This window comes from Narcine bancroftii, chromosome 8, assembly GCF_036971445.1.
Source record: "Narcine bancroftii isolate sNarBan1 chromosome 8, sNarBan1.hap1, whole genome shotgun sequence".
NCBI lineage: Eukaryota > Metazoa > Chordata > Chondrichthyes > Torpediniformes > Narcinidae > Narcine > Narcine bancroftii.
The window spans coordinates 14,811,267-14,829,750 of NC_091476.1; the positions used below are offsets into that span (position 1 = coordinate 14,811,267).

General features: G+C 36.0%; 1 long non-coding RNA gene across 1 annotated transcript in view; it reads right to left on the reverse strand.

Annotated features, from left to right (window-relative positions):
* Positions 1 to 16,455, reverse strand: part of LOC138741668 (uncharacterized) — an 85,459-nt gene extending 69,004 nt beyond the window's left edge. The window contains exon 1 of the long non-coding RNA XR_011343650.1: positions 16,257 to 16,455. This is a non-coding gene — a long non-coding RNA (uncharacterized lncRNA). The remainder of the gene's footprint in view (positions 1 to 16,256) is intronic.
* Positions 16,456 to 18,484: the final 2,029 nt, after the last annotated feature.

Below are 18,484 nucleotides of genomic sequence, written 5' to 3' on the forward strand. Positions count from 1 at the left end.
TACTCATTTCTAAATATTTTATTTTCAACGTTTATGAGGGCTGTGGTTAATGTGAAATGAGAGTTTGTTGTCATATACATAAGCACAATGTACAGATAGACCAAAATTCTTTTTTGGTGAAGCCATACAAGTACACAAGGTAAAACTCCTATATGTCTTCTTTCTTTGGCTTAGCTTCGCAGACGAAGATTTATGGAGGGGTATGTCCACGTCTGCTGCAGGCTTGTTGGTGACTGACAAGTCCGATGCGGGACAGGCAGGCACGGTTGCAGCGGTTGCAAGGGAAAATTGGTTGGTTGGGGTTGGGTGTTGGGTTTTTCCTCCTTTGTCTTTTGTCAGTGAGGTGGGCTCTGTGGTCTTCTTCAAAGGAGGTTGTTGCCCGCCGAACTGTGAGGCGCCAAGATGCACGGTTGGAGGCGATATCAGCCCACTGGCGGTGGTCAAGGTGGTCAAACTCCTATAATAGTATAACTAAATTACCATGATGTGGCATGTGACAGAAAAAGAGAAAATAAATGTAAAAGGAAATGAAGGATAGATAAATAAATATTCACAATTGCAGTTAGTGCAAAAATGTAATGTTTCAATAATTATGGCAAATTTTTTTTGGTGTTCCTGAATTTGTTTATCATTATAGTAGATCAGGGAGATTCAGGAGACTGAGATCCAAGAATATATTTTTCAATAGCTGTCAAAATTCTAATTTTAGGCTTCTGTACCTTCTGGCTTGGCTTGCAATAATATTGTGTTCATTTTGAATAAAATGATTTTAATAAATTAGACTAAAATATGCATTTTATCCAAGGATGTTTCTCCATATTGTCAAGCAGTCTAAAGAAGAAATATTTGCAATATAATTCTACAAAGTAGGATCCATTTAGCTTCCAATGCCATCTTATTGGCACACAGTAATATTTTAAAGGTGCTGTAATTCATAAGAGGATAATAATTGAATGAACATAGCAGGGGAATAGGAATGCAAAGTCTGAGATTGCTTCCACAGCATGGACCTGACATTGTCAGTTTCATTGTTTGAAATGGTACTCCAAGAATGCAGGAGCCTACAGACTATTCAGTATCTGTCAAAAATATAGAACATTATTGTTTTCCTATCGATTTTGATTTCTGTGAGAAAAGCTTTCTCTTTAAACATGCAGCAGTCACATTTCTAATTCTTTAAAATCCAAGGACACCAATGAACTAAGCTCCAAACACCAATCTCTATCTGCATCAGCAACAAAAAAATTATATAACATTTCTAACGTAGATATTCCTTTCACAAGATGTTCATCAAACATAATTTAAATATGAACCATATGAAGATATATATGAACAATTACTGATTTTTTTAATGCAGGATTGATAATGCAATTTTCCCCTTAGCAACTTAAGAAACTGCCTTCAGTAGCAAATCAATTAACACCAGCAATGTTTAAGAGGGCAGAATAAAAGAGGGCAGATATCTCAATTGGTTGGAGATCTGGAGACTGAGCTCATGCAGAATTTGATAACAAATTCTGTTATTATCAAGTTTTTGCTGAATGCTTATTAACACAGGATAAATTTCGCACCGAAATACTAGAGGAACTCAGCCGCTCTTTTCAGTGTCCATAGGAGACAAAGATATTTTGCGGACATTTCGGGCCTGAGCCCTTTTTCAAGGAATAAGCAAGAAATCTCAGAAAGTCTCAGAACCCAGACAATGCTGGCTGGGGAAAGAATCCAGACCAACAAAAGGTGTTAATTGAATATGATAAGGGGCAAGGTACTATATGAATACATTACGTTGTTCTTCATCAAAAAGAATGCTGCCAAAACCCAATTAGAACGGGTATAGTAAAACAGATGGGTGAAATTTGACAAGATGAAAGACTAAAAAGTAAAAGAGGTGACCTGGTCCAGAAAGTTTTTAATCTCATTATTGCAGAGAGTCATGACTTTATCATCCAATCTTTCTTAGATACAGCAGAATTCCCAGAGGACTATAAAATTACAAATGTAGCACTCTGGTTTGGTTAGGATAAAGGAGCAGAACTGAAAGGGTTGGCCAAAATACACAAAGGGGAATGTGAGGCAAAATGCATTCATGCTCAGTATTTGCAAACTGCAAACACACTCCCTGTGAAGATGTGTACAAAAAAAAATCAACAAAACAGAATTTGGTAGGTATTTGATTGCAGGCCAAAGGGAAATGGGAATGGGATCAATAGGATTACTCTACCAGTTGCCTACAGAGCTCCAATGGGCTGTGCTTTAATAATTATGTGATCCTATCTGGTTGACGCATTTTGGTGGAATGATGTGGTCCATGGCAAATTTCATCCTCAAGGTCGCAGGAAAGCTATGATGTAAAAGAGGATTATTTGATCCATACCAGCCCCATGGAAGAGCAATTCAAATAGTCCAATCCACTTCCATTTTCCCAGAGCCCTGAAAATTCTTTACTTTCTAACTTCCTTGAGAGCATGAGAATAAACTGCTTTAAATTGCATTTTTCTCATGAGATGACAGCAATTCTTAATTAACATTGAAAATTAAACCTTAAAGCTGAATTTTGGGTTTGAAGTTTGAGGAAGAGGTACTCCCCCTATCTGCTGAACACTGTAATGAACCTTCTGAATGCTTTCTCGCTTATTCAAATATTTCCACGTACAGTTGTGACTTTTTGTTGAATGTTTCTCCTTAAACTTTAATGTTCAACTTAAATGAGATGTTGCTGTCAGAATTTAAGGAACAACACTTTTCACAATTGTGTTGGCAGAAGTGCGGATTCCAAATTCTCAAGGAATCAGATGATCGCTTAGATTATTTTCCTGATCACTTAATCACTTACAGAGTCAGGATGATCGAAAAGGCACATTAGCACATCCTGTGCATGACGTACAAGGGGGAGAGCAGGGTACATGCTTACTTACCAATGCAGCACAACTGGAGTGAAGAATTGACAGATGATTTATCAATTTTTTCACACTGTGTAAGGCAAAGGCTTCAGCTTGCTTGCATGCCTGAAAATAACCTTGAATCCACGATGAAAGAAGTCAGTAGCTACAGCTGCTGTCATTGCAATGTGAATTAGAAGAGGAAGACAAGCTCATTGGAGCAGCTCCAGTTTCTGATTGAGTTTGATTGTTCATGATAACTTATGCATGAAGGAAGTTGTATTTGCAGTTGTGGTTGTAAATGTTAAAACCTTGTGTTTTGCTTTTTGTTATTTTTGTAACTATCCCTTTAAGAAAGATTTTTGTATGTGGAGCTACCATAGTTACTATGTCATATGTTGTGTATGGGGAGTCTTTGAAGAACCATGGAGGAAGTGTATCAAAATACTTTTCTTTGAATTCATCCAATCATCTATCAATAATCTCTTATTATCGCTTTATATCATTATTATAAAGAATGCTTTATTTACTCAAGTTATGAAAATCTCAATGAGAAGTTATGCAAATATTACATATTTATATCAACTAATTCAAGGTTACATCAAGCTGCAACAAAGAAGTTTTGTTTATTGGAGTGATAAGATTGTAATTCAGAATATTGAAACTTACGTTTCTTAGAAGATTACTTATTTTGAAATGGAGAAATAGGAAAGATATGAAAAGTGTCATCTACAGAGGTGGCCATGTTTTCCCATATCTGACACATCTCCTTCATTTAACTTATTGTTATCTCAACAGTTCAAAAGTCAGTAGAATCCAGCATCAGCATAAAAGAAAATGGATTTATAAAAATATAAAAACACCAAGTCCAATAATTGAAATATCCACAGCTTAGTACACACTTGGTAATCAGAAGAGAGCAGCAGATCCAAATACCCAGGCAGAAGGGCCAGCAGAAGCCAGTGGACCAGAAAGGCTACTGGGAACATTCCAACAGAATATTACCATCCTCTGGTCCCAGCAGAGATGTGGAAGAAGCCATTGGTAGCATTGGCAATAAAGAACTCTCTCATACAATGAGGCTTTTCATCAGGAACTCTTATAAATGTTCACAATACAAGGTCACACACTCTACACTACATGAGAACACAGAACAGAAGAAATAGGAGCAGGAGTAGGCCATCCAGCCCATCAAGCCTCCTCCACCATTCAAGGAAATCATGGCTGATCTGATGATAGGCTCATCTCCACCTCCTTGACTTTTCCCCATAACTCTTAATTCCCCGACTGTGTAAAAATCTATACATCCTTTTCTTTCTTTTTCACTATTTTTAATAACCTTGAAATTTCACATCCAAAAATACATAGTACATATGGATATTTGTTAAAACAGTCTTTTCTTAAATATATTTAGTGAGGTAGCCTTCAATGGGCATCAAATTCCATAGATTCACCATCCTCCTCATCTCCATCCCAAATCTATGTCCCCTAATTCTAGTCTTCCCCACTAATGAAAACAACTTTCCTACCTCTATGCCTTTCATACTCTTATACATTTCTATAAGATCTCCTCTCATTATTCTAAATTCCAGTGAGTCCATTCCCAAATGACTCAATCTCTTTTCATCGACCAACCCCTGGAAGCAACCTGAAAGTACAAACCTTAACTTTATCCAATGTCATCAATTATCAGCAAAGTGCACAGAAAATACTCAAACTCTTATACCCTCCTTTGCAAGACTACTTTATTTGATGAGATAACATCAATAAATTAATCCCTGATCCAATTACATTATGAACAGTTTCAATAGTCTGCAGCTCAATGTGATAGCATAGTTTATCCCTGCTTTACTCCCAAAAATGGGTATTCCAGATCTGGTTCCACCCTGACTGGACTCTGCCCATGGTGGACCTGGCTTGTCTCTTTGGCACAAAGAACCTCTGCCCAACCTGGTATTGCTCTATGATTCTCTCCCCACAATCTTGGGTCTCCTGATGCTCTATGGCACAGGGTGCATTGCTGGTTCCTGGCTGCCAGAGAAGTGTGCCTTTAAGGACTCTCAAGGAGGTATGCACCAAACTGTCAGAAGCTTTGTTCAATTAAGTACGATCACAATTGATGGTGCATTAAAGAGCTTTCTTCTTTATTGATTTTTTCAGGCTGGGTGGGTGTCACTGATAAGGCAATCATTTATTGCGCATTCCTAACTGCCCTTGAGAAAATGATGTTCAGAGGCCTACTCGAAGTGCTGCTGGTTGTCTGGTAAAGATGCTTTCACAGTACTGCTGAGGAAGGAGATGTAGCATTTTGATCCAGTGACAATGATGAACAGTTGCTCAGTTTTCAACGAAGGATGGCACAAGATTAGGAAGGAAGCCTTCAGGGTAGAAGCGATCCCATGTGTTGAATCCTTTGTCCTTCATCATTGTGGAGGTCATGATTGGAATAACTGCAGTGAATTTTGTCGATTGCACAGACTGCTGTTTTTACATTGCAGTAACTATCCAACTGATTAGCTTGCTCGGCTGTTTCAGAGTGGATCTCTGAATCAATTACATTAGTACATTTGGATCAGGATTGTAGATTTATTGAACTAACTAAGCTTTTGTGGCCTTGTTACTTTTATTATAAATTCCAGATTATATTTAACTGAATTTAAATACTGTGGTAAATCACTGTATATCTATTTGGATATGTTAGGACACACTCCTTGCTGACTGGGCCTGAATAAAGGCGACTGTGCCACAGCCTCCCCCCCGCCCCCTCACTCCAGGACAGTTGACCAGCATGGACGGACCTCCATTCTGTTATGAATGAAAGCCTATCAGTTTCTCTACAACTCCTAGTCTTTAAAGTTATTGATGGTGCATCAAATCCCACAGATGCTATGAAAGGATTTATTTTCATAAAAATATAACATGAAACATAGCTTCTCATGCTTTGTCTCTGGATGGGCGTCTAGTTCTGTTGCGACTGCGTGAGTGTAATGCCCCACCAGTGTGAATTGCCTGAAAAACTGTTGAAAAAAATAGGACTTCAAGAAATTGAGTCATGATTTCTTTTGCCTTTTTCCTCTCTTTTGGCGAGTCTTGTGATTTTACTAAAATGCAAGGATGCTTCCCCACCTACTCATGATCAATGGCTGCTTGATCTCATGTCTGGTTTGTATATGGAAGAGCTTCATTATACCATTAATAATTGAGATGTAAGATTTCAGACATTATGGGGGTCATTTATAACTATCTTACTTTATAATTTAAATTATCTGACTTTTATCTTCTCCACCTTTTATTTTAATATATATAGTTTTTCTGTTAATATAGCATCTGGTCATGCTGTTAGGCAGTGGGCTTTTTTCTTTCTTTTTTTTGTTATGAGTTTTTAAAAAATATATTATTTGGAATATGAATTATGGATATGCTTTACAATTTATGTATATTTTGGATATATTGAATGTTTTATTAAGTTTGTGTAACTATCCATATCATTTTATTGAATTGTATTTTTGTATAAGTTCTTCATTAATATTAAAATCAATAAAAATATTTTAAAAAGAAAGAAAGAAATTGCTCAGCCGGGTTTCATTCTGAAGGCTGCATGAAAATGAGCACCATGGAGTTCGTAAGTAAAGCTACCTGCAGAGATCGCAGCTGCCAAGTCTCTGCCACTCAGAGGCAAGGGAAGTGAGTCAGTCATAAAGGGCTCTCTCTCAGTCACACTACAGTGGCATTAAAAGCATGGAAAATGTAGGGGAGGAAGTCATGTGACTTTAGCGGGTATAGCTGCACCTGCTATGATTATTCTCACAGACTGAAATCTGCACCGTACATGGCCCACACTTGTGCAAGGCATGAGCTCAGTATTCATGCAGTATATCTGAGCTGAACATGATATGGAGAGTCTGCCATTAATTCTGAGACCCAGAAATGATGTAAGAAATATATAGAAACACTGCATATTTAGACAGTAACCTACAGACTGCAGCTCATCTGTTTAGTCATTATCCTTTAATTTGCATCTCCTGGATCATATGGAGAATGGCTTACTCCTTTTCTAGGAATGAAAAAAACCATGATTGAAGACAGCATATTGCTGCTCGAATTTCAGTCAAGACCGAGCTGAGTATCATACATGTTACTGATATTTTGTGTCTGAATAATGCCAGAAAAACATCGGTCCCCCAAACTGCCTAATCTGTCTTCCAGATGGGATGAACCTGCAATGGGCACAGCTGCATTAAAACATTTGCAAAATTTGCTTGCAAAAAGAAAAGATATGAACTCCTTTAGTTTCTGGGCTCTTATTTGATTTTTTGTCTCCACCGTATGATGTGAATGCATTTTTACAGTTGTTTCAGTGCTATACCATGAACCTGTCTTGGCTGATAAAATTATAAAAAGTAAATTTTAGCAGAAAAATTAACCTTGATCAGTTGTTTTAAGGGCATTAGATCACTCATTCTTAACTGGCGGCGGGGGGAGGGGGCGGCGGGGGGAGGGGGAGGGGGCGGCAGGGGGGCATATGCCATCTCCTGTATCCTCTCTGGGGCTGCTGCACATTTAAGAGGGGGGGGCATGGACTGAAATCATAAAATTTTTTTGTGTTTTTCATGTCGTCGGTAGGAGAAAAGTACGGAAGAAACCAAACTTCTCTGCTTCATAGGGAACGAATCTTGACCTTACATTTATAGTATTTGTCATACAATCTCAACAAAGATCTGACTACCTTTTCTCATCAACTATAATATTTAGATCTGCCTCCCATTTCGTCTAGATTTATGGACTCCCTGTTTAATAGTCCCCGCTTGTAATAAAAGGTACATTGCAGAGATAAATTTCTTAGTATTACCTCTCCTGTCAAGAATTTACAATTCACTACAAGGCAGTAAAAACATTGTTGGACCTAACTTTTCCCACAGATATCCTCTCAAATGAAGATAGCAAAAAAATGTATTTCAGGTTATTCCTTATTTATTTCTTAATTGTTGAAATTACATCAATGGACCTTGTTCATAACAATCTTCCATATTTTAATGCATTTGTGAAACCAAATATTTAAAAATTGATTATTTTGAGTCAAAGGTGTCTTGGGTGACATACTTCCTTTTGTTCCAATTTCATTATTTATCTTATTCCAAATAATAATCAAATGTTTCAACAATGTTGCTTCTTTCATTCTGGTTATTAACTTTGAATCCCATTTGTATATAAATTCCTCTGCTATTTTCTCTTTTATTTTATTCAACTCTATTTTGACCCATGCCTATTTTCCTGATCCCTCAAAAAAAGTTAAGAAAACCCATCTGAGCCACTTGACAATAATTCTTAAAGTTTCGGAAGCTGTAAACCTCCCAATTCATACTTCCACGCAAATATTTCTACAGAAACTCTAGACATTTTACCTTTCAAAAGAAATTTCCTTATATGTTTATTTAATTCTTGAAAAAAAATTGTCGTAGTATTGGGAAGGTTTGAAAAATATATTGCATTCATCAAAAAAAATATTCATCTTAATACAATTAACCCTTCCTACTCATGTTATTGGCAGGGTCATCCATTTTTTAAAACCTTTTCAACTTTTTTTAAGTAATGGTGAGTAATTCAGCTTACATAAATTGTTTAAAATATGATCTATCCAGATTCCAAATATTTAATTGCCTCTTTTAGCAATTTAAATTGAGTATTATTTCAACAAAAGCTATAATCTCCTTGTGTAAGGAGCATCATTTCACTTTTGTCCCAATTTGTTTAATAACGTGAAATCTTACCTTATTCTTCCAAATTTAGATGTAGTTCTCATAATGAAGTCTCCAGTTCTGTCAGATATATTAAAACTCATTTTATACTCTCCCTGGCTGATCTTAAATCCCTTAATTTCTAAATCACTCCTAATTACCTCTGCTAGTGGCTCTATAGCTAAAATAAACAGAGTTTGGGATAAGGGACAACCTTGTCTGTTAGATCTCACCAACTGAAATGGAGCAGACATTTGTCCATTAGTTACTACTTTTGCTTTACGATTATTATATAGTGCCTTGATCCAGTTTATAAAAGTTTGACAAAACTTGAATTTATCCAGTACTTTAAACAAGAAGTACCACTCCAATCAATCAAAAGCTTTTTCTGCATCTTGGGTCACTGTTACACTCAAATCTTCCTTTTTTTTTTGTTCTAACTGTGTAATACAGATTAACCTAGCCTTGCTGTCTTCTGATTGTCCCTTTTTCACAAATCCTGTCTGATCCTTGTTTAATAATTTTGGCAATAATTTAATAACTCTTTTCACCAATATTTTGGCAAGTATTTTGTAATCTGCACTTAATAATGTGATAGGTCTACACAATAAAGGTTTTAAAGGAACTCAATCATTTTTTGGTATCACAATAATTATTGCTATTGAAAATCAGTCTGAAGAGTATGAGTTGGTGATGCTTGATCAAACATTTCCATAAAAATAGGAATCAGTACATCTTGAAATTCTTTATAAAATTCAGGTGGGAAACCATCTTCCCCAAGAGATTTATTACTTTGAAATCAATTTATTGCTTCCTTTACCTATAATTGTGTAAATCATTACTCAATTCTGTTTGTTCTTCCAAATTTAATCTAGGTAAATTTATTCTTGATAGATGTCTGTCTATTTTATCATCATCTTTTTAGGACTCTGAGCTACATAGTTTGGAATAAAAGTTTTTAAAGTTTCATTTATTTCTCAAGGTTTAAAACTGATTATAATCAAATCATTTTAATTGCATTAATCGTTCTTGAAGCCTGTTCTGATTTCTATAGCCATGCAAGTACTTTATGTGCTCATTTACCTAATTCATAATATCTCTGTTCAGTTCATGTAATCATTTTTTTCCATTCTATAAGTTTGTAATATATTATATTGATTTTTTTTAAATTAATTAGTTCCCTACATTTATCTTTGGTACTTTGCTTCTGAAGATCTTTTTCCACTACCTTTATTTCTTGCTCCAATTGATCTAACTCTTTCATAATTTTAGAGGTGTAATTTATACTCACAAGCAGACTTAAAAGACATCCCATATTATACATATATCATTCACAAAATTCATATAACAAAATAACTGAATTTGTTTTCTACTAAAGTCGCAAGTCTTTTCTTTTTAGTAATAGAGAATTCAATCTCGATCTATATACCAATTTATCTTTTTTCTGGCATTATAATAGTCATTAACAAAGGTGAGTTATCAGATAATATTTTCATTTTATATTCAACATCTAATATCCTGCTTTGTATTTGTGTGATAACAAAAATAAACCAATTCTGGAATAAGTCATGTTTATTTGAATAAAAAGAATAGTCTCTATCTCGAGGATGAATTTTCCCCCACACATCTATTAAATTAAAATCCCTCATTAATTCCAATGTAGCTTTTGCAGCTTTAGTTTCTACTACTCCTCTTAAGTTAAACAAATATTAAAGACTCCTCCTAACAAAATATTGCATGTGCCTCTGCTAAATTAAAAAAACGTTTCTTGAATAAATCTCTCATCATCTATTTTGGTGTGTACAGGTTCAGAAGTGTCCATAATTCCAAAAATATTTGACAGTGCACTTTCACATTTCTCCCAGCATGATCAGTGCTACATTTTGTATTTTAATTGGAATATGCTTTTTCACTAAAATTGCCTCTTCTCTTGCCTTAGAATTAAATGAAGCTATTACATGTCCATTCCAATCTCTCTTTAATTTAAAATATTATTTTTCAGTTAAATGAGTTTCTTGCAAAAAAGCTACATCTATTTCCAACTTCTTAATAGGTTAATACCCTTTTCCTTTTCAAATTCACGTTTAACTCATTAACGTTATAATTTACAAATTTAATGGTATTACTCATCTTAATAGACCACTATTTCTTCCACCTCTGCATGCAAACCTTCCTTCCACAACTCTATCATTCCAAACCCAGCGTGCTTACGTGTATCTCCTCAGAAATCCAGATAAAAAGAAAAATACAATTAAAATATACATATGACTAAATGAACCCTCCCCAACAGGTGTTGTAATAATAAAATCCAACACCACCTCCCTCTATTTTACAGGCCGTGACCAGATTCACAACCACCCACATGATCCAACAGAAGTCAGAACCTCCTACCTTCCACAACCCCTCTGTACATTTTCCTTCCATTCTTTGAATCTTATTTAAAAATTTATTTAAGAAAACCCATAGATAATATTAATAATATCAAAGATAAAAATGATAAAGAAAAAAATATTTAGTATACAATATTCTGAATCACTTTACTTTATGAAAATGGCCAAAGGAATTAAGTTAATCAAAGAAACAAAAACATCAACAAATCTTCTTATTCTTCTCTCTCTTTGAACTCTTGGAAGATTTTGTGTAAAATCTTCAGCTTCCACAAAGATCAAAAAGAACTTATTTTCTTCATCAGGTATGAAAATCTTCAAGGTAGCTGGATGGCGTAGTACAAACCAATATCCCTTTTCCAATAAAATCTTCTTAACCAAATTAAATTCTCTTCTTTTCAATAAATCTACACTTATATAACTTTGGCCTCTTCATACTCAAGAGGGCCTGCTGTTAATCTTACTACCAAAGATAAATTCTTCTCTTTCTCTTGGTATTGAAGAAGTTCAATTAACACAGATCGTGCATTTTGAGTTGGAAGCAGTTTTGCTCTAAGAGCTCTATGTGCTCTTTTAATCTCGAAAGGACGCTCAGAATGCCCAACACTTCAGGAAACCATTCTGAATAAAATCAAATTAGGTCTTGTTTTTCTACACTTTCTTTAAGACCCATCATCTCCATATTGTTTCTCCTACTGAAATTTTCTAGTATATCCACTTTTTGCTGTAACTTTTTATTGTCCATAGTTAAAACAGTGGTAGCATCTTCCACTATAGTCACTCTGTCTTCCACATGCCACATATCTTCTTGATTTTTTTTCATTGATCCTTCTAATTTATCCAGTTTTCCTTCATTGTATTAACTTTCCCCAAAACTATTTATTTCTCCTTTTACATCTGACAGTGATTTAATATTAAATGCATCTTTCGCCTTACTTTTGGTTCTGCTTTTCACAATTTGAATTTCTTTTTTCATTACCTTTACTTCCTGCTGCTGCTCTCTTTCTTAATCTTCATCCTCTTCGCTGCTAGATGCCTGTGAGCCTGAATCTTCTTCCTCTGATGGTGTCACTGAAGGCCCCCCATTCTTTACACATGCACTCTTCAATCTGGTTCCTTCTTGGACGCCATCTCTCTTCAATGGTGATGGAGAGCGATGTCAAAAGAAGGTCCCTCACGTAGATCACTCACCTGGGGAGCAACTCGAATGCTAGCTCCCTGCTTCTCACCCACGGTAGGCCTCAAGTCTCTATTTTTTGTCTTCTCCTTGTGTTGGGCTCCAGTTAAGGCTGCATTAGTTTTCTTTTTTTTTAGATATGTTTAAAGATATTGTATATGTGTTTAAATCTACTTCAATAACTTTTGATTGTTCAGAACACTGCTTTTTTTTTTAACAATCTTTCCAGGAAGGTTAGGTTCCACGTCCTAACCCTAGACCATCACGTGATGTTCCTCCTTTACAGCTTTCTGACATATTCCTATAGCTAGGTGACCAGAATTACCCACAATACTCCAGGTGTGATCTCACCAACATCTTGTGCAGTGGAAACATTATGTCCCATAACATGCGCTGACTCCATTTTTGCATTATTGACTTAATTTCTGATTTTTTTTTCCTCTGAAGCAAAGTAGGTGGCAGGACGAAAAAAGAAAGAGAGGACCAGAACTCTTTACAGGACCTCAGGCAAGATCATGCATTGCAAAAAATAGAAGTCAATGGCATGTGAAAATATTGAGATAAATAGATAGAGATCGTGACTGGTGAGATGGGATCAGTTGAGAGAAGTATTACTATTACTGAAGAATCTAAAGGCTGAGATGCTGATATTTAAATGAGGATGCGAAGAATTATTATTGTTCTTCAGAGAATAGATAGAACCTGGAATTCACTGCCTTGAAATTGTGGAATGAAAATCCATCAGTGTCTTTGTCAGAGAAATGGGCAAGAGCTGGAGACAATGATAATGGGACAGATCTATTCGAAGCTAGCAAGAGTTGATGGGTCAAGGGGCTTCCTTGGCTGAAGGAAGTAATCCTATGATTATTTTAGGCACAGGTTGCATTATTGACACATTCTTGAAATTGGAACATTTATCTCGAAATTCTGTCGTAGCAAATGAGGTTATTCACCATTACGATTACCTGTCCAATCTGCCACTAACAGTTTAACCACCTCCTATGAGCAATCTGTTTCATAGAAAACTGAGTAATGGAACATCACTACCCGGGTTCATATCCGGCGCTGTGTGTAAGGAGTTTGTATGTTCTCCCTATGTCTGTATAGGTTTTCTTCAGGTGCCCCGGTTTCCTCCCACCTTTCAAAACGTATGGAAGCTGTAGATTATATCAGGATATTTAGATGGCATGGGCTCGTGGGCCAGAAGTGTTTGTAACCGTGCTGTATGTCTAAATTTTAATTACTAAGAGCTATGTCTGCATCCTATCAATATGGGCTTTTAACAAGAGCTGTCTCAAATATTCCAGGGAATTGTTGATTCTTTGATCATTTGTGTAACCTTTGGTTATTCTTTAAAAATCAAGCTGCACCTGCAGTTTGATGGTTCTGCTATTTTTTTGAAAGCAAAATCAATAACCCAAGCTGCATGGCAGCCAGTGTAAATAGAGGCAAGTGAAAATACAAGCTTGTTAACTTTGCAGGAAGAAAAGAATGAATATATGCTGTGTTCAGAGTACTTGTGTATTGCTGTCTGGAATGCTTGTTCTTCTTTCAGATGACCATTCAGGTGGAACAGCATTCCACAGAGGCTAGCTCTGTGGTATAAAAGAGTTTGTATGATCGGCACTCTGTATGTGTGGCTCGGTCATTAGCTCCTGAAAGTTACGAGTCATTGTCATTGCTGCATTGATCTGCTGAATGTCTTTGATGGTAGTATCATTTCAGCTTGAGGCTCCAGAGCTGCCCTACTAATCATCTCCAGGAGGATACACAGAATTTCATAATTTGTCTGCAATGCAGTGGTTCAATGTTGCAGCATTCAGTCTAATTTATAGCTTTTTCAGAGGACATCAGTTATATTGTCGATTCTTGACAGAGAAAAATTAATCGAGTTCACTCTGGAATTTATTGTCTTTTCTATTTTGCAAAAATTATTAAGAGAGTCAATACCACAGTATCATAAGTACCAAAAGCATACTTATAAATGACATTGTTCAGAATGATCTACTAAATAACAAAGCTCTTTTCTAAGCCATTTATCTTAAACATCTTTCTAATTAAGCAGCTAATATTGTACACAATTGCATTGCAAATTAGGATTTAAATTTCATGTTGAAAATTCATTTATCTCTGAATGTCTAATGACTTAAATTTCTGTATTTTTCATTTCAACCGGATAGTTTCCCTGCATGAGACGGTAATTGTCAACAGAAAGTGCTGTTTCACCATTTACACTAGTGATGGAAAGATTGCAAATATTACAAGATCAGAATTGCATCCATTCATCTTGCCAGAGGTTCAGTGAATGATAATGGGATAAAAAATCAATTTCCATTCTGTTTCAAATTAAATATGCGTGTGCATATTCTTACAGCTGCTATTTTATCCAGAAATCTGGATGCCACCCGAAAATCCAGACTTCTCGAAAACTCTCAAACTTTGTAAATTTAGTAGGCCTTTGTGTGTTTGCGTGCATGCTTAAGTGCCACAGGTGCACAGAAGTCACAGAAATGAATTAATAAGTATTTGTTTTTTTGTACTTTTTATTTTATAGGAAAATGTTTTGTTAATAAACAATCAAAATGTACCTGTTCATTTCTTTATTCTCCTTAAATCTGAATTTTAAAAGTACTACCCAAGAATCCAGAAAGTCAAAAAATCAGGACTGACCCAATCCCTGAGCAGATTGGACTTTTGGACTTTTATTGTATGATGAATATCTCACACCAATTCATCAAAATTTCATCCCACCTGTGGATCCCTGACATTGCACAAAATAGTAATTCACTGCAATAAATCAAAAGTAAGAGCTAAGCCAAGTGGTACAATCAAAGAATTGAAAAGAGGACCTCAACGGTCGAACATCCATGGATAGAAATGGTCAATCAATGTTTCAGGTGTGAACCCTTGACATGTGAGTTTTGAATAGCTTTAAACTAATGGGCGCTACTGTTGAGTCAATTATCAATAACTTGCAGAACACATTTGGCCAAATATTACTTTTATTTATTCTTTCAACATCAGTGACATTATAAAGGCATATTTATTTATTCTCTGCTAACTTTAAGCCAGTTGATTGGAATACAGTCAGAATGAAGGGTAGGGTGGAAAATTCCTTCAACCAAAAGGAAAGGAGGCAATCCGAATGTTTAGGTCTGAAGGTCACTTTCCATTGCAGCACAAAAGTGATGGACAGATTGATTTCATTTATTTAGCATAGGAACCAAAATCTCTACAAAAGTAAATATGATTGTGGAAATATGGTACTTTTCCTAACCTAGTTCTGCATTTGCAAAGGTTTGCTGCATGCCCTTCGTTTAAAAAAAAGGTAAAAAAAAACACATTCCAATTTGAATAGCTATATTTATGCAACTTAATGAATAATTTTGCTCATAGATCATGGTAGTGGTTCAGGTGATGGTGATGGGGAAAGAAAATTAAGAACCAGACACTATTAGGTTATTTGTGGGAGTTTTATAAACTTTCTTGTATTTGTTGTAATCTTGGAAACACGAAGAGCCTGAAGGTGGAAAATAATGAATTTTCTTTGACAGCATGTGTGCATGTTCGAGTGTCTGTCTACTCATCTCTTTACGTAGGTGTGATTGTGTGAAAAAGAGGGCAGAGGAGGAAAAGGGACAGAGTTTGCTTTGCACAGAGGTTAATTCGATTCTTAGTAACAAATGAATTCTGAAGAAATATGTACTTTTCTGTCCGTTCTTAAAAATCTTTGTTAATAAAATACACTTGCAAAAATTAATGTGTGGGTTCTTTAACATTTCTTCGCTGTTGCAAAACAAGATCTGCATAATAACTATTTGCATCTCATTAAATCATCAAGATCACTTTACCTTTTGGAAAGGCAATTACTAGTCAGGGAAAGTCACGTCTTACGAACTTGTTTCAGAATTTTGGGGAGATGGTTGACAAGGGTAGGCCAGAGGATGTTATTTACGTGGAGTTTAGTCAGACATCTGCAATTCCAGAGTTTGCACATGCATGAGGCCCATTGATCAATTGGCTGGTTTGTAAAAGACAGAGGATTGTGGCTGTAGGAGACCAAACGTGCTCTACTGACCTTTGTTCGGTCGCTTGCAGGTAGCAGTGGCCTCCGATATCCGGCTGCCCCTGTCGTTTCTATGGCTATTCCCGTCAACGCTTCCATGTGCGCCAGGTTTGCCGCACGCACGGGAGTTTGGGTGCAAATCCTCTGAGTTCATTGACCCATCGACTGGGGTGACAGGATAAAGACTAGGAGGGTGAGTAGGGCTCGAATATTTTTTTGTTGACTGTTACTATGGAGATTGTTACAACAATTGTTATAATTGGAACATTACATCATAATAGATTGCTCCAATTCTTTTGTGTTTATCATTTAAAAACTCACCTGGGCTTGGTGGTGAATTAAACTGAAACACAGCACAAATGAAAGCCCCACCCAGCCTCCAAGCGGCCTTTATGGATAGACGTCATTTAGACTGAAGGCCAGTGACTAGTTAGGCTCTGCAAGGATCAGTGTTAGGATCCCTGTTATTTGTGATGTACATGATTGACTGATGAAACTATAGATAGGTGGATAACATTAAGGTTGGTGGAGAGTACAAGGAACACAATAGGGTTTGGATTCAGATGTGGGCAAAGAAATGTCAGATGCTGTTTAATCCATAAAAGTGTGAGGTGCTGCATGTTGACAGGTCAAATATAAGGGGAATTATTCAGTTAAGGGTTGAACTTTTAAAAGCATTGATGTGGAGGAAGATCCACGTTGCTCCCTGAAAGTGGTCAAGCCAGTAGACAGGGTGGCAAAGAAGGCATATGGTACATTCATGTTCTTTGGGCAGGGAATTGAGTTTGAACATAAGGAATTTCTGTGGTCAGGCTGCACTTTGAGAATTGTGTGCAATTCTGGTTGGTCCACTTCATGAAAGAGATAGAGGCTTTAGAAAGGGTACAGGCTAGATTTGCCAGTATATCGTCACATTAGAGGGTATCAGTAGAAGTTTGGCAAATGTAGATTGTTTTCTCTGAAACTGCAATTTCAACTGAAAGAATAAATTTACATTAAGAGTAATGCCTTTCAGCCACAAACAAACAGCAGTCATGAAGAAAGGCTCGTAGCAGTCGTACCTCATCAGATCAACAAATTGACACCAGTTTGGTCGTGATAAATATCATAGAAGAATAGGTGGAATGGGAACCATTTTCTTGTGTCATTGATTATATTAAGGATATAGTAATTTCTCAATATCAAGAACAGATATTTCACTACTTCCATTTTGTGTCAATTATTACAATGCCAGTACAGCAAAAGGAAAGTTTTATTTAATAAATCTTGCTATCAAGAAGAAAGTAACCACAGAAGTAATAAAATGGAAAACGAGAAGGCAGGTTCCTGGGCATTTAAGCAAACTACATGTCCTAATTGGTATAATTTATATTGTAGTCAGAGACCACATTTTAGGTCAAAGTGTTTTCTTGTACTTAAATCAATAAACACTTTGAACAATCTAATTTATCTAAATTGTAATCATGTTTGCAAAAACTTGTTATGCAGTCACTTGTTTGGGCTGCAATGTAAATGCAGTTAATAAGCCGCAAAACCTATTCTTTGGCAAAAAATACACTTTGGTATCAATACAAGTAATTGCATTTAGGCATGTTGGGAAATGCCTAATCGCTTCTCTATCATTGCTTCAAATTAAATTTGGCGCAGTGACTACATAGCTCTGAGAATTTTAATGGAACAATAGATTTTAAACAGGATATTTAATAGTCCTTCCCAAATTTATTTCAAAACATTTGTTCCAATTAACTATTGTGAATAAATCAGTGGATCGTTCCATTTGTCATAAGTGCACTCAAGATGTACAATGATTACAAATTAAATTGCAGATATCAGTTTTATAACATTTTAATCTGTAATCTCATTGGTCATCCTTTTCACATCCTGATACATCATGACATCTATCAATGTTGTCATCATGGCAACATCTGTCATTGCTGTCATCATGGCTATTGCTTAAGGTCGAGGATGATGTTCTTTGTTCTATTGAACCACAGAGCAAAGATGCGTGTGAATGTTTTTTTCTTTAAAGTGTACTTTAAAGTTGCACTCCAAGAAGCACACGATGCTTCACAAATCAACCAACTAATTGTCTTTTGCTATCCTTTTACTCTTCGCATGCATGGAGAAACCCTTCACATTATTTGCCAAAGCAACTTCATGTCTTCTTTTTCCCTTCCTAATTTCCTCCTTAAGTATTTTCTATACTCTTTTAGTACCTCATTTACTCCTTGTTGCCTATA